Source organism: Colobus angolensis, unplaced genomic scaffold (genome assembly GCF_000951035.1).
Source record: "Colobus angolensis palliatus isolate OR3802 unplaced genomic scaffold, Cang.pa_1.0 Scaffold413, whole genome shotgun sequence".
In the NCBI taxonomy this organism is placed as follows: Eukaryota; Metazoa; Chordata; class Mammalia; order Primates; family Cercopithecidae; genus Colobus; species Colobus angolensis.
In genome coordinates, this window is record NW_012117522.1 from 112,655 (window position 1) to 123,161 (window position 10,507).

The following is a 10,507-nucleotide window of genomic DNA, read 5'->3' on the forward strand; positions in this document are numbered from 1 at the left end:
AGACAAATGGGTTGCATCAAACTAAGCTTTTGTCCAGCAAAGGGAAAAATTAACAGAGTAAAGAGACTACCTACAGAATGAGAGGAAATGCTGTATTTGCAAACCATACATCTGATAAGGAATATCTAAAATACATAAGGATCTAAAACAATTCAATATTTTAAAAGACTCTATTAAAAAATGGGCATAAGTCTATTCAGGAATAGACATTTCTCAAAGGAAGACATACAAATGGCCAGCAGGCAAATGAAAAGATGTTCAATATCACTAATCATTAGGGAACTGCAAATCGAAACCACAATGAGTTATCACTACCCACCTGTCAGAATGGCTATTATTAAGACAAAAGATAACAAGTGTTGGTGAGGATGTGGAGAAAAGGGAACCCTGGCACACTGCTAATGGAAATGTAAATTAGTACAGCCATTATAGAAGACAGTATGAAGATTTCTCAAAAAATTAAAAAGAGGACTACCGTATGATCCAGCCATCTCTTTACTGGGTATATATCCAAAGGAATTGAAATCAGTCTGCCTGACCGGGTGCGGTGGCTCACGCCTGTAATCCAAGAACTTTGGGAGGCTGACGCAGATCACCTAAGGTCAGGAGTTGGAGACCAGCCTGAGCCCATAGCTAAAAGAAAAAAAAAAGAAAGAAATCAGTATGCCTATTCATTGCAGAATTCTTCACAATAGCCAAGATACAGAATCAACCTAACTGTCCAACACTAGATGAATAGAAAATGTGGTAAATATGCACACTGAAATATTATTTTCACCTTTAAAAAAAAAAGGAAATCCTGTAATTTACAATAACATGGATGAAACTGAAAGACATCAACCTAAGTAAAACAAGCCAGGCACAGAAAGACACATACTGTGTGATCTCACTTATGTGTGGAATCTAAAAAATGTCAGATTCTTAGACTAGGCCTGGTGGCTCACTCCTATAATCTGAGCACTTTGGGAGGCTGAGGCGGGTGGATCACCTAAGGTCAGGAGTTCAAGACCAGCCTGGCCAACATGGCAAAACCTGTCTCTACTAAAAATACAAAAATGAGATGATCACAGTGGTGCATATCTGTAATCCCAGCTACTCAGGAGGCTGAGGCAGGAGAATCGCTTGAACCCGGGAGGTGGAAGTTGCAGTGAGCCAAGATCACACCGCTGCACTCCAGCCTGGGTGACAGAGCTGGAGTGAAACTCTGTCTCAAAAAAAAAAAAAAATGTCAAACTCATAGAAGTAGGGAGTAGAATGGTGGTTGCCAGGGGAACAATGGGGAGATATTGGTCAAAAAGTACAAAGTTTCACTTAGGATGAATAAGCTCAGTAGATCTATTGTACAACCTGCTGACTATAGTTAATAATGTACTGTATAGTTCAGAATTGCTAAGAGGGTAGATCTTAAATGTTCTCACCACAATATGTGAAGTAATGAATATGTTAATTAGCTTGATTTAACCATTTCACAATTATACGTGTATCAGAAGTAGCTACTTACTTCCACAGAGTACAGTATGGAGAGGGGGAAGAGGAAGTTCACAGGGGAGCACCGGGACAAATGCTGCACAGCCAGGGATCAAGGTCAACATCAACAGTCACAAATCACATTGACAGTATGTACCCTTGATATGATGTGATGAAAATGGCCTACTACCTCTGTGATCGTCCCCCAAAACCCAGAATCCCCATCTAGTCATGAGAACATCAGACAGATTCTGAGGAATATTCTATAAAATACCTAAACCAGTACTCCTCAAAACAAGGTACCAAAAACAAAGAAAATCTACAAACTGTCACAGCCAAGGGGAGGCTGAGACATGACAGCTAAATATAACCTGGGGCCAGGCATGATGGTGCATGCTTGTAGTCCCAGTACTTTGGGAGGCCGAGGCAGGAGGATGGTTTGAGCCCAGGAGTTTGAGACCAGCCTGGGAAACATGGCAAAACCCTGTCTCTACAAAAAGTACAAAAATTAGCCAGGCATGATGGTGCACACCTGTAGTCCCAGCTATGTAAAAGGCTGAGGCAGGAGGATCTGAGCCCAGGAGGTGGAGGCTGCAGTGAGCTGAGATGGCGCCACTACATTCCAGCCTGGGTGACAGAGGGAGACCTTGTCTCAAAAGACTATATGTATATAGATATGTATAACATATGTATATGTGTATATTGTATTATATGCATATATGTATAATATATAATTACTAATTATACATTATAATTAGCTAAAGAATATACACGTTAGCTAATTAATGTATCCATTACTTCACATATATATAATGTGGTATCCTCAATGGGATCATTGAACAACTACAAAAAATGGACGTTAGATAAAAACTAAGGTATGATGGTTAATACTGAGAGTCAACTTGACTGGATTGAAGGGCACAAAGTATTTTTTTTTTTTTTTTTTTTTTTTTTTTTTTTTTGAGACAGAGTCTCGCTCTGCCGCCCAGGCTGGAGTGCAGTGGCCGGATCTCAGCTCACTGCAAGCTCCGCCTCCCGGGTTCACGCCATTCTCCTGCCTCAGCCTCCCAAGTAGCTGGGACTACAGGCGCCCGCCACCTCGCCCGGCTAGTTTTTTGTATTTTTTAGTAGAGACGGGGTTTCACCATGTTAGCCAGGATGGTCTCGATCTCCTGACCTCGTGATCCGCCCGTCTCGGCCTCCCAAAGTGCTGGGATTACAGGCTTGAGCCACCGCGCCCGGCCGAAGGGCACAAAGTATTAATCCTGGGTGTGTCCTTGAGGGTGTTGCCAAAGAGATTAACATTTGAGTCAGTGAGCTGGGAAAGGTAGGCCCACCCTTAAACTGGGTGGGCACCATCTAATCAGCTGCCAGCCAGGCTAGAATATAAGTAGGCAGAAAAATGTGAAAAGAGAAACTGACCTAGCCTCCCAGCCTACATCTTTCTCCCATGCTGGACGCTTCCTGCCCTCAAACATCGGACTCCAAGTTATTTAATATATATTTATATATATATATATGTGACACATATATATATATATATTCCATTAATTCTGTCCCTCTAGAGAACCCTAATACATAAGGTAATTTGAATAAGTGTGAACTTTAAAAATTATGAATCAATATCAATTCATTAATTTGTTACATATGGTAACAAATATACCATAGTAATATAAGGTATTACTAACAGTGGCAACTGAAGGTGGGGACAGTATATACAGAAACCTTCTATTTAATTCTTCTGTAAATCTAGAACTATTTTTAAAAAGTAAAGTCTATCAGTGTTTTAAATGTTTACATTCTTTATCTAGGCAATTCAACCTCCCAGAATTTGTTCTGAGAAAATAATCACAAATGTGGGCAAATACTTACCCACAAGAATATTTCAATATTATTCGTAATATATATAAACTAAATGCTCAATAATAGGAGACTGGCCAAAGAAATTATTTTTCCTTAATTCAGTGGAATATTGTAGTCATTAAAAATACTGTAAAGAATGTTGGATGATGTAAATTTATGATATATTAAGAGAAAAACTAGGCTACAGATTATATGTACAGCAACATTCTGTCTTTACTGAGACAGAACTAGATAAATAGATAATACAGACAGACACATTTATTTTTAGTATCCTTTGAGCTTATCTTTACCTTCTAAATTTTTACATGGTATATATTGCTTTTTATTGTGGTGAAGTATATGTAACATAAAATTTATCATTTTCAGCATTTTAAAGTATACAATTTCATGGCATTTAGTACATTCACAATGTACCATCATCACAACTGTCTAGTTCCAGAACATTTTCATTGCAACAAAAGGGAACCCTGTATCCATCAAACAGTCACTCCCATTATCCTATCCAGTCCCTGGGAACCACTAATTTGGTTTCTGTCTCTATGAATTTGCCTATTCTGGATATTCTGTATAAATGAAATAGTACAACATGTGACCTGTTGTGTCCAGCTGTGCACTTAGCATCATGTTTTCAAGGTTCACTATGTTGTAGCATCTGGCCAATACTTCATTCCTTTTTATGACTGAATAATAGTACATTGTATGGATATACAAATTTTGTTTATCCATTTATCAGCTGGTGAACACATGGGTTGTTTCCATTTATATCTATTGTAAATAGTGCTGCTATGAACATTCATATTTAAGTTTCTGTTTGAACATTATTGCTTCTATAATGTAAAAATGCTGTTCTTAAAAGGTAACATCTAAATATACTCACCAAATCCCCCAGTCTATATCAGTGCCGATTCCCTAAGAAATTTCCTAAATTTGTTTACTTGTGTACAAGGACCCAATCTTCCTTTCATTACATTTGTGAAGTTTCTAGCCCCAAATTATCTTTTAAAAGTTGAACAATATTTTTCTTAATCTTTTCGATTCACAACACACAAATTGAATTAAACAGGATTTTGTAAGAATTGATATAATATTTGAGATTAGCTCATGTTTTCATTTCCCTTTGGCTAGTTTGGAAGGCAAAGGTGATTTTTACCATTTTATCCATTATTCCTGCAGTTCTATTTACTATTTTGCATCCTAGAGGCAATGAACGATAAGGAAAACAACGTGCATTTAAGTCTCTTGTTGACATGTGAACAGTGTACTACGTCCAAGTTGATGGTCAGCATTAGAGGTGGACTGGTTCATTGTTTATTTTTGATTGCCTGGAGTTGGGCAAATTCTAGATGTTTCAAGCTATCAAAAGTTAATCATGTGGGGTGGGACACAGAGGCTCACGCCTGTAATCCCAACACTGGGAGGCTGAGGCAAGTGGATCATTTGAGGTCAGGAGTTCAAGACCAGCCTGGCCAACATGGTGAAACTCCATCTCTACTAAAAATGCAAAAATTAGCTGGGCAGTAATGGCGCACACTTGTAATCCCAGCTACTCAGGAGGCTGAGGCAGAATTGCTTGAGCCTAGCAGGCAGAGGTTGTGGTAAGCCGAGATTGGGCCACTGCACTCCAGGCTGGGTGAGAGAGTAAGGCCCTGACTCAAAAAAAAAAAAAAAAAAAAAAAAACTAATCATGTGTGAATCCTGCTCAGCAATGAAAAGGTCTGAACTAATGATGCATACAGTAACATGAATGACCCTCAGTATAACTATGCTGAGAAAAAGAAACTAAACCAAAAAAATAAATCTGTATGAAATTCAAGGCTGGGCACAGCGGCTCATGCCTGTATTCCCGACCCTTTGGGAGGCCAAGGTGGGAGGATCACCAGAGGCCAGGAGTTTGAGACTAGCCTGAACAACATAGCAAGACCCTGTCTCTTTAAAAATTAGCCAGGCATGGTGGAGCATACCTGTGGTCCCAGGTACTCAAGAAGCTGAGGTGGGAGAGTCACTTGAACCCAGGAAGTCAACACTGCACTCCAGCTTGGGTGACCAAGTGAGACCCTTTCTCTACAAAAATAAATTTTTTAAATCCCAAACAATGCCAACTAGTCCATAGTGACAGAAAGAAGATCAACAATTGCCTAGATGGATGAGAAGGGGTATATAGGGAGGAATTACAAAGGGCCATGAGAAAACTTTTGGGGCTAATAGATATGTTTATTAGCTTAATTGTGGTGATGGTTTTGAGACAGCCAGGTGGGTGGGGGTCCCTGGAGAAACTCTAACCAGCCTGCCCACTGAGGTGGAGCCTCAGGAAGTTCATGACCTTTGCAACGGGGAGAAGCCTGGTCCCTCCTCTTCCTGTGTGGAACGTGGGATTCAAATGGTGAGCAGGAAGTGCTCTAGCAGGGACTTCGGCCTAGCGAGAGTCTCTGTTTCCCACTTTTCTCCCTTTTTACCCAATAAAACCGTGTCTTACTCACTGGTCTGCAAGCCTGAATTCTCATGGCCATAGGACAAAGAACCCCGTCTTTAACTGAACTAAGGAAAAGTCCTGCAACAGTTTCATGGATGCATGTGTGTGTGTAAACCCATCAGACTGTATACTTTAAATACATGTGTCAGTTATACTTCACTAACACAAAGAAAGAAAAGCTAATGATGTGAGATGCTCATACAATTATTATTAAACATAGTTTAAATGTATACCTAATATTGGTCCCACTTTTCTGTTTATTCGCATTTAATGTCAAAACAACAAACATACAAGGGAAGGGTTATTTGATGTACCTCAGGTTAGCGACATGTTTGTTCTTGGTGTCTTTATTAGTGGTCTATTTTAAATGTTGACATTGTTGTAAATTAGAATCTGCAGAGATCGACTCCCCATTCTGCATAAATGCCAAAAGGAAATTAATCTGATCCAAAGATATGTTCCTTTCATAAGGCTGAAGTATTTTAATCACCACCTCCCTGGGTTATTCTTCAGAGTCAGTGTTGGGTAATTTATCTCCTTTAAATATATTATGGGCCGGACGCGGTGGCTCAAGCCTGTAATCCTAGCACTTTGGGAGGCTGAGACGGGCGGATCACGAGGTCAGGAGATCGAGACCATCCTGGCTAACACGGTGAAACCCCGTCTCTACTAAAAAATACAAAAAACTAGCCGGACGACGTGGCGGGCGCCTGTAGTCCCAGCTACTCGGGAGGCTGAGGCAGGAGAATGGCGTAAACCCGGGAGGCGGAGCTTGCAGTGAGCTGAGATCCGGCCACTGCACTCCAGCCTGGGTGACAGAGCAAGACTCCGTCTCAAAAAATAAATAAATAAATAAATAAATATATTATGAATACTTATGGGTTTTTTTAGGGGAGGGGGCCTATTTTTGTCATAGTAATTCTAAATGTATAAATGGGATGTATTTTTTTTAAGTCATGAGCAAGCAGGAATGAAATTTCCCAGCGATAACGTTATGAAGTTATAAGCAGGGTTATAAGTGGTGGTTGATGTCCCATTCCCCCATTCGGCACAGACAAACCATCCTTATGGATAAATGTAAAGGGGAACTGAATCTGCTATCAGCTCTTCAGTCTAAGAGCAGGCTTTAGACTAAGTTACAATACAATTAAATAATAATTTAAATACTGTAACTTTTTCTGAGAAAAATGCACACAATATTTGAGTCATCTACAATATTTCAAAGACTCTGAGCTAGTCTGACTCTCGTTGCATAACCCTGGGAAATTGTGAAACTCAGTTCTGACTTATGTTCCACTATGATGAATTCATATGACTCAATGTCTTTCCCCAAATTTGCCACACACACAAATGCATACTCACAAATTCATAAACAATAACTAGAGTGAAGAGTCTATTTTGAAAAGTTTGCACAACTAGCAGCCATTATCTTTCCAAAGCCCAGGGTACTAATGACCTATTTGAAGCAGCCACTCTGGGGATGCCAGCTGCAGTGGGGAAGGTACAGCTGGGGCTATGTGTTCCACAGAGCCAGAGCCGGGTGGGAATAGGTGGGAGTCCCACCCCCGACCGAGTTGGCTGGGCAAGAGCCCCTCACTCCCCAGTGCAGCAGCAGCCACATTGACACAGCTCCAGACCCAGGCATCCCTGTACTCTCAGGGGCATGGAAAGCCCCCTGCCCCCACAGGCTTGGAAGTGCCTGCTTCCACTCCCTGGCCTCTCCCAACTCCCAGCACCTGCTCCAATTTCAGAGCCTGCAACTGGGTGCTGTCATGGCCCAGCTAGGTGTGTACACGCTCAGGGCAGCACTGACATGCCAGACATTCCCCACTGCCTTGGCACCCTCTGAAACTGAGCACCAATGAGCTCAGGAAGGGAGGCCAGGAGGGCTGAGGGAGACTTGATGCAGGCCTGAAGGCGCCCCTTGGTGTGAACAGCCTGGGTGCCATGGAGGGCATGTTAATGGTGGCAGGAGGCAGACAGGTTCCTACGAGGGAAGGGGTGGGTTCCTGGCGAAGACCCACCTTCAAACCAGGGACAGCCTGAAGCCTGGGGGCCAGGCTGCCAGTCCCAGGTGGTGTCCATGACCCAGAGTGAAAATTTATGGTGCTTTTTCCAGGTATGCCCATGGCCACCCATGGACCAATCATCATGCAGTTCCTCCCTTCTAAGCCCATAAAATCCCTGGATTCAGCCACACTTGCATACTGGTCAGGATGATCTGCCTGTGGAAAGGAGCTGCCCACTATGGGTCTCCTCTCCACTGAGAGCTGGACACTCATCAGCATGGCCTGCCTGTGGAAAGGAGCTACTCACTTCGGGTCTCCTCAGAGCTATTCTGTCATTCAATGAAGCTCCTTTCCATCTTGCTTACTCTTCAGTTGCCCACATGCCTCATTCTTCCTGGACATGGGACAAGAACTCAGGACCTGCTGAGTGGTGGAACAGAAAGAGCTATAACACAAACAGGAATGAAACATGCCCCCGCTCACCACATTGTGGTGACAAGAAGGAGAGAAGAGCTGCGGACCTTCTGGGAGCCCAGACCTCAGGGCTCCCTGAGTCATGGCTTTGACATGCTATAACTCCCTCTTTGGGGCTTTGTGGTTCCTGGTGTCTCTGAGCTTTCTGGTGTTATTGCATTCCCCTTGTGCACATGCTGGTACCCACAGCAGAAGCTGTTTGCAGTATGTCTGGTCCAGCTGCAGCCTTGCACAGAGCTGGCGCCTGTACTGCCACCTGGAGCTGCCTGCCCCACCACAGCTGGCACACCTGGCTGTGTGCAGTGGCTGGACCCTGCACTCGCTCACTCACACACCCTGGCAGGTGTGGGATCTGGGCTGGAAACAGAAGCCACGCACAGCCTGACGGGCCAAGTGGGCAAAAGGAGCCCAGGGGGTGTGAGCAAAACCCAAGAAGAGGCACTGCTAGCCACAGAGGTTTCCAGCTGGTAAAGCAACACCCTAAGGATCCCATGACAGTACATACATGTAAAAGTAAATACACAAATAAACAACCAGTCAAAAGTCAAGAAATTCGAGTCTGCTGTTGTTTCCCTACAGGGAATTAGCAAACCATCCCACAGTTCATAAGGACATTGACACAGTTTTCCCGTATGTTCTTCTGATAACATGGCTGAGCAGTGATCTTACAGTTTGGGAAGAATTCTCAATTAATTCCTTCCCTGTGTGCTGTGTTCTGACTCAAAAACCAGCATTTCTTTCCCCGAGCTATCTTGTCTTCACACCAGAGCTAAGTTCCAGAGGACAGGGACAATCCTGTGTTACAGATGGAGAGACTCATACCTAGGGGACAAAGGCAAAGATCTGAGGATGTTTCACAGGCCTGGGGAGTAGAAGAAAAGGCAGGAACAAAGAAAGAAAGGGCCCGCATTCAACCTGTGGACTCGAGCTTTTCAGGCCGAGTCTTCCTTACAACCACCTCAGCAACCAGCTCCCAGGAAAGCTGAGTTTCCTCAGCTTTCCTTTCCTCTTAGTGTGGGATCTTGTCTAATAATGCTAAATTCCATTTGTGGGCATTCAACTTCACAGCCTGCTCATCATGCAGCAATGGGCTACATACAGCGTAATTAAATAAGACATACAAAGTGTTCACAACACAACCTGGCACATTCAATAAATGTGAACATCATCATCAACTCTGAGTCAATGAGACTATTCACATTTTATTTTTTAAAAAATGTTCTGACCTTCATATCTGCATGAATGATCTTTACATTGAGGAAAAATAGTAAACATGTCTTTAAATTTTAAAAATATCCTGATGAAAAACTGCATTAAGCTGCATTAAGATAGTTGGAAGAGCACAAAGGTATTGTTTCCTCTGATTAGCATCTATATTATTTTATTTGAAACCCGATCAATAAATCTGGACCAATAAGGAGAGGGAAAAAAGAATTCTATGTTTGTTACAGGGTTTGAGGATTTGGGTTCCTCTAATGACCACTCGCAAGGTAGAGATGGCAATCAGACCTTAGGAAACCCCACTTTTTCTCTGCTGCTCTGAAAGGCCAAACTATTGTAAAACCACATTTTTAACTACAAGAATGTTAATGGCAGAAGGGACCTTGGGAGTCATCCATTAATAGCCACGGGATTGTGAAAGCCCAGAGTAGGCCCCAATAGATTCCTGCTAAATCTCTTGGAAGATATTTTACAGGAAAGCCCAATATATGAAACAGATAAAAGTGGAGGGCCAGCAGCAGTGGCTTATTCCTGTAATTCCATCACTTTCGGAGATTCAGGCAGGAGGATTGTGAGAGCCCAGGAGCTTGAGACCAGACTAGACAACATAGCAAGACCCCATCTCTTCAAAAAATAAAAATAAAAATTAGCCAAACATGATGGCACATGCCTATAGTCCCAGCTATTTGGGAGGCTAAGGTCATAGGGTTGCTTGATTCCAGGATTTTGAGGCTGGATCATGGCACTGCTGCACACCAACCTGCGTGACAGAGGCAGACCGCTGACTCAAAAAAAAAAAAAAAGAAAAAAGAAAAGGTGGAGGTGATTCATCATGGACCTACCTAGAACTCCTTAGAGCAGAGTCTGAAAACATATTAACATATTTCTGAAAACATATTAACATATTTCACCTTCCTCATTTTGAAGTTGTTGTGGTAGACAGCCAGATACAGTAGAAGGTGCTAGAGCTTTGGAGTCAGCCATACCTGAGGTTTAATTTCTA